This window comes from Lipotes vexillifer, unplaced genomic scaffold, assembly GCF_000442215.2.
Source record: "Lipotes vexillifer unplaced genomic scaffold, Lipotes_vexillifer_v1.1 scaffold487, whole genome shotgun sequence".
NCBI classification, from domain to species: domain Eukaryota; kingdom Metazoa; phylum Chordata; class Mammalia; order Artiodactyla; family Lipotidae; genus Lipotes; species Lipotes vexillifer.
The window spans coordinates 3,262,990-3,269,743 of record NW_006782062.1 but is presented as its reverse complement, the minus strand read 5'-3'; positions in this window follow the sequence as shown (position 1 = coordinate 3,269,743).

Here is a 6,754-nt window from a genome sequence, read left to right as displayed (position 1 = left end):
GGGAAAGAGAAGATCTGTAAGCCTGAGTTCCTGCCTCAAGTTGTTTATAATCTCATATCTAATGTAAGGAGGTAACACTACAGGGCATAACCATCCCAGGCGCACTGGGTTCACCTCAAGGCTCCCTCTCTCCAGCATTTTACTCATTCCAAGGAGAGGTGCTTGGACACTTGAGGAAGGGAAGCATGAAAGCATTCAACTCCCTTGTCCTCAAAATAGGGCAAAAAATTTAAATTTGGCATCATGATCACAATACCTAGAAACTACCTAGTACTAAATCTTGAGATTCAGGAAAATACGGTGGGGTTTTGGAGGAAGAAGGTAGAGACCCCTGTCATAGGGGAGATCAACTGGCAACACAGAATCAGCTTAATGTGGGAAAGTTAGAATGTATCTTCTTTATGACACCAAATTCTTACGGTTCTGGTAGGGTCCAGGTGGCTGCAGTACCTGCTTAGAGAAAAGCTAGCAACTGAAATATCTATTTTCCATTTAACATTAGTGAGACTTGGCATTGACAAAATCATTTTCATAAAGCAGAAAACCAACTTTGTTTCACAGGTCTTCCTATCCGCCTGCTATTTTCTCACGGTGAGTAGTAGATTAATTCTTTAGCTTCTGAAGAAGATTTTTTCTTAGTTTATTTTGACTACCCTTGTGAAGAAGTGACCTGAATTAAAATTACCTGGTCTATTTTTAGTAGATTATTTTAGATTTTTCCCTCTAAAATTACAGTTGTGTTATAATGTGCAAATTTTCATTGCTTTTCAACATGAAATTAAAATTACATAGTTATAAAAAGAAGAACCTCTATTTACAATTTTTGAAAAGAAGTCTTGGACTTCAAAGTATAATTACCTAGAGCTCATTAAAATGCAGGATTATTAACCCAAGAGCTGAAGTTTCTAGTAATAGCAGATCTTTTATAAGAGTAATTGTAAGAGTCATAAAATTAAGCATGACAGAAACACTCTACATTTAAAGGGAAAGTGTGTGCTCACATCTTTACCAAATTCAATGTGAAAAAGAAGACAATAAAGGAGCCGCCAGATTGCTAAAGAGTCGAGCATAAGCCCTATGTTTGGACTCCTTGTTAATGTAAAGCATTATAATAAAATGTTCCAAAATGTTATATGTATGAAAAAACAATCAGTGGATAATATATATTAATTAGTAGGAAAGGTATCTAGTAGCACCTTAAAGTATCTTTTTCCTAAATTGTTCTGGGAAAAATAGCAGGTAGACCTAATATACTCAGTATGATATTTTGTAAAAATGTGAAGAGAAAATGACTAGAAAGAAATTTGCTTAAACATTAACAGCAGTAATCTTTGAATGGTAAATTTATGGGTGATCTTTCCAGCTTTTTAATAACTTTCAGTAATTTCTCAGCTTTCTAGAATGAGCACATATTTCTTGTAGCTCACTTACAGCAACTTTTAACAAAGTTTTTTTTTCCAAGATTTCTAGTTCTTTTTCATAACAATTTGTTGTTTTACATTTAAAATGGTATCCTTTACATGTCTCTGGATATTAATTAAATTTATTGTGTTTTGTGGCTGCCTGTCCCTTTTAAATTATATTCTGAATCTATGTGCCCAGTTTGTCTGCAGGGAGGGGTTGAGACTTGCTGCAAACTTGCATAGTAGTGTTTTCCATATATGTTAGTGGGGTCACAGGAAAGGTGGATGTGCCACTGGGCTAAGTACCTCCATGGTTGGTCTTCTGCGAATGAAGTTTCCTTTCACTTCTAGTTCATCACCAGTCTCCAGGAGCACTGCCTTATCTCTATACCCAAAGTCCCATACTCCTTGCTCCTACCTGGGGGTAGACAGTGTCATTGCTGTCCCTAGATTGCCTCCTGCCTATTGCTCCCGCAAACTCTGCTATGAAGCATCCTGCTCTGTTTCCTCTTTGTTTATTACTTCCCTCCGTAGATTATGATGTTTCCCTTCTCCTGGGATTGTTTTAAGTGTGTGCTATGTATTTAATCACTAACATAAACAAACAAAAATCTTTCCTATTTTTCTTAAATATTTGGACTGAAGAAGCAGACCACAAATTGTATTTAGTCTGCCATCTTCAAACAGAAAAAGTAAACAAAAAACATTTTTTATATGTTACTGTAAAACTGTCATTTTAGTAACATTAGATTTCTGCTAATTAAAAAAATTTTAAAGTGCTGCAATGAACACTGGGGTGTTGGTATCTCTTTGAGATCCTGATTTCCATTCTTTTGGATAAACACCCAGGAATGGGATTGCTGGATCATATGGTAGTTCTATTTTTGATTTTTTGAGGGACCTCCACAGTTTTTCCATAGCAGCTGCATCATTTTACATTCACACCAACTGTGCACAAGGATTCTAATTTCTCCACATCCTCACCAACATTCGTCTTTTGTTCTTTTGACAATAGCCATCCTAGCAGGTGTGAGTAGTAGCTCATTGTGGTTTTGATTTGCATTTCCCTGAAAATCAGTGACATTGAACATCATATACTTGTTGTTCACCTGTTCATATACTTGTTGGCCACTTGTATGTCTTCTTTGGAGAAGTGACTATACAATTCTTTAGCCGTAAATGTTGATAAATAGATGAATGGATAAAGAAAATGTGATTATATATATATAATGTTATGCAGTATGTATACATATTACAATATAATGTGTGTGTGTGTGTATATATAATGTAGAATGGTGGTTATCAGGGGCTGAAGGGAAGGGGAGATGGGAAATTGCTAATCAATGGGTAATAAAGTTTCAACTATACAAGATGAATAAGTTCTAGGGATTGGCTGTACAACATTATGCCTGTAGCTAACAATACTGTACTATACATTTTAAAAATTAAGAGAGTAGATCTCATATTAAGTATTCTTACCACAATAAAATAAATTTTTTAAAAAAGTAAAAAATACAGAAAGGATGGAAAATTCACTAAGTCATATTCACTAAGTTAATTGGTGCCTAAGGCATCCAGTTCCAAAGATGTGATAAAAGTACCAGCACCATCTGGTCCTGAGTTTTGCCTTTTAATATTGTTCTGGTGGTATAACTTTTTTTTTTTTTTTTTTTTTTGCTTTTGAGGATTTCCTTTTATTTCTTTTGGTAAGTACATGAAGATTCATAGATTTCCACTTAAAGACTGACTCTTTAAGCATGAGTTTATTAAGAAACAGCAATATCATAGTCGAATAATCAAGTAATTAAATTAAAAAATATTAAACTATTAAGAATTCTAAGTGTATATCAGGGTTGCATATGACTTGAAGTGCTATAACTAATGGAAATTTATTTATTCATCAAGTCTATTTGAAAATTTTTTTTTTTTTTTTTTTTTTTGCTTTTGAGGATTTCCTTTTATTTCTTTTGGTAAGTACATGAAGATTCATAGATTTCCACTTAAAGACTGACTCTTTAAGCATGAGTTTATTAAGAAACAGCAATATCATAGTCGAATAATCAAGTAATTAAATTAAAAAATATTAAACTATTAAGAATTCTAAGTGTATATCAGGGTTGCATATGACTTGAAGTGCTATAACTAATGGAAATTTATTTATTCATCAAGTCTATTTGGGGACATGTCACAAAACCTAAATCATTCAAATATCATCAGAATGTAATAAAGGAAAATGTCAACCAGTGTTTTGGAACAGGCCCCTTGAAAATGCTATTAATGATATAATTTCACTTCAGTTCTCTCAGAAGCCTCTTGAAAAATCAGAAGGTTCAGTCTTTTAATTCTGACCTAATCTTTATGAATGGAATATAGTTGATCAATATGTTTCCCATAAAACTTTATTTTCTTCTTTTTTTAAATAAAAGCTGAGAATCAAATGAAAATAATAACTAGAAAAAGGAAAATGCCAAAATGGTTATTCTCTTAACTCATGAGTTTGAAATTTTCAAACTGAATTTTATCCTTTTGAGGTTCAAGTTCTGTTTACAGCCAACAAAATGAGATTTCCTGGTTCTGTATAAAGGAGAAAGCCTTAAATTCTTTTCAACACCAAGCATGTCTTAATAAAATGCATTTGACAATTTAAGGGTAAAGGAATCAGATTCAGGCAGCTTAGATTTCTTTTTAAATACACAGCAGTTGGAATTTGAAGAGGGAGAGGCTTGGCCCAGAATACCTTTGGCTTTGCCTGAAACATTTAGGAAAAGAGATATAGTTGAAATCATTTGCCAAGTTCCAAATGTGGTTTGTTTCTCCAATATATAAAAATTATGGTATTAACTTTTCCTAAAATTACCTCCAGTAGTTAACTATAGGACAATCACAACAGAGAATTTCTTAAATGGGCAAAAAAGGAGAAGTATAAGAATTGCAGTATATTCCTACTGACTAATCTTTGGCTGTGTCTAACTTAAAGAGCCTGTCTTCCTAAACTTCTGAACTTAGATTTGGCAGAACATTAGCAGAGAATTCACCTCACTCTTTTACATACTATTTAGGTGGTGGTGTTGGTAAACAGCAAACTTGAAAGGAGAGGCCTTGCCAAGGCCAGTCATATTCACTGGAGATACAAAGGTGAAGACAGTGCATCTGATCCTGGTATTTACACCATCGAGAGCCACCCTTAAGCTGAGCTGCACTGATGGAGGAAGGGAGAGGCAGAAAGGACTCTGTGGTCATCTTCACATATTACGACTGGGTCACAGCTGAGAAGCAAAAGAAATCATCTCTACGAATGGCCAATAAGCATGAAAATATACTCAACTGCATTGCTAATCATAAAAAATACTAAACTGAGGTAATAAAATTGTATATTTATCAATCATTTTCACCTCTCAGATTGGCAAAGATTACAAAGATTCATAGAAACTAGTTCAGGCAAGGTGTAGAGAAATAGCATTTTCTTGTAATAATTTCTTGTTATAACTTTTCTGGAGAGAAAATTTGATAAAATTCAACAAAAGATCTAACAATTCCACTTCTACAAATGTATCCTAAAGAAATGAAGACATATTCTAATATGTATTTATAGGAATATTCATTTAACATACAAAAAACATGTTGTAATTTGGGAAAATTATAAGCAACTCAAAAGCCTGACAAAAGGAGATTGGTTGCACATGTTATGATGTATTCATAAGAGCCATTAAAAGTGATATTGTATCAACTCTCTGTTAAGAAAATTTTTTAAAAAAGAAAAGAAACTACTTTGTATTTTTTTAAAGTAATATTGTAGAATATATACTAAAATGTGATAATGTTCATGATATAATTGCTAAGTGAAATAGAGCAACCTAAAACACCATATTAGAAGAAGATTACATTAAAATAGGTATAAAGAAATTGCTCTCACGCCTTTGATCTCTCTCTCTTAGAGTGTTCAAGGACTCAGTACTTTCACCACACCCCTGTACCAGCTCATGGTGATCTCAGTCAGACTCATGGGTTTAAATACTATATTTGGTTTCCTGGTCAATTTAAACCGGGAGTGCTGCTTGTGTGAGGCACAGGCAAGAGCCGGTGTGCGTGTAGGCCCCTGCTTGTCTGGCAGCCTCCAACTGCCCAGTGGCCATGATAGCCGTGTGGCTGACAGGGTCTTGGTGCTCCAGCTAGGTGTCCGACTTGTGTCTCTGAGGTGGGAGAGCTGAGTTCAGGACGTTGGCCCATGAAAGACCTCCCGGCACCATGTAATATCAAACAGTGAAACCTCTCCCAGAGATCTCCATCTCAACACTAAGACCCAGCTCCACTCAATGACCAGCAAGCTACAGAGGTGGACACCCTATGCCAAACAACTAGTAAGACAGGAAAACAACCCCACCCACTGGCAGAGAGTCTGCCTAAAATCATAATAGGTTCACAGACGCCCCAAAACACACTGTGAGATGAGGTTATGCCCACCAGAAAGACAAGATCCAGCTTCATCCACAAGAACACAGGCACCAGTCCCCTTCACCAGGAAGCCTACACAACACACTGAACAAACCCTACCCACTGGGAGCGGGCAAGAAAAACAATGGGAACTACGAACCTGCAGCCCGTGGAAAGGAGACCCCAGACACAGTAAGTTAAGCGAAATGAGAAGACAGAGAAACAGACAGCGGATGAAAAAGCAAGGTAAAAACCCACCAGACCAAACAAATAAAGAGGAAATAGGCACACTACCTGAAAAAGAATTCAGAGTAATGATAGTAAGGATGATCGAAAATTTTGGAAATAGAATGGAGAAAATACAAGAAAGTTTTAACAAGGACCTAGAAGAACTAAGAGCAAACAAACAATCATGAACAACACAATAAATGAAATTAAAAATTTTCTAGAAGGAATCAATAGGAGAATAACTGAGGCAGAAAAACTACCACAGAGCAGAATAAAGAATGAAAAGAATTGAAGACACTCTCAGAGACTTCTAGGATAACATTAAACACACCAACATTTGAATTAAGGGGTCCCAGAAGAAGAAGAGACAAAGAAATGATCTGAGAAAATATTTGAAGAGATTATAGTTGAAAGCTTCCCTACTGTAGGAAAGGAAATAATCAATCAAATCCAGGAAGCAAAGAGAGTCCCATACAGGATAAATCCAATGACAAACATGCCAAAACACATATTAATAAACTATCAAAACTTAAATACAAACAAAAAATATTAAAAGCAGCAAGGGAAAAGCAACAAAATACATACAAGGGAATCCCCATAAGGTTAACAGCTGATCTTTCAGCAGAAACTCTGCAAGCCAGAAGGGAGTGGCAGGACATATTTAAAGTGATGAAAGGGAAAAACCTACAACC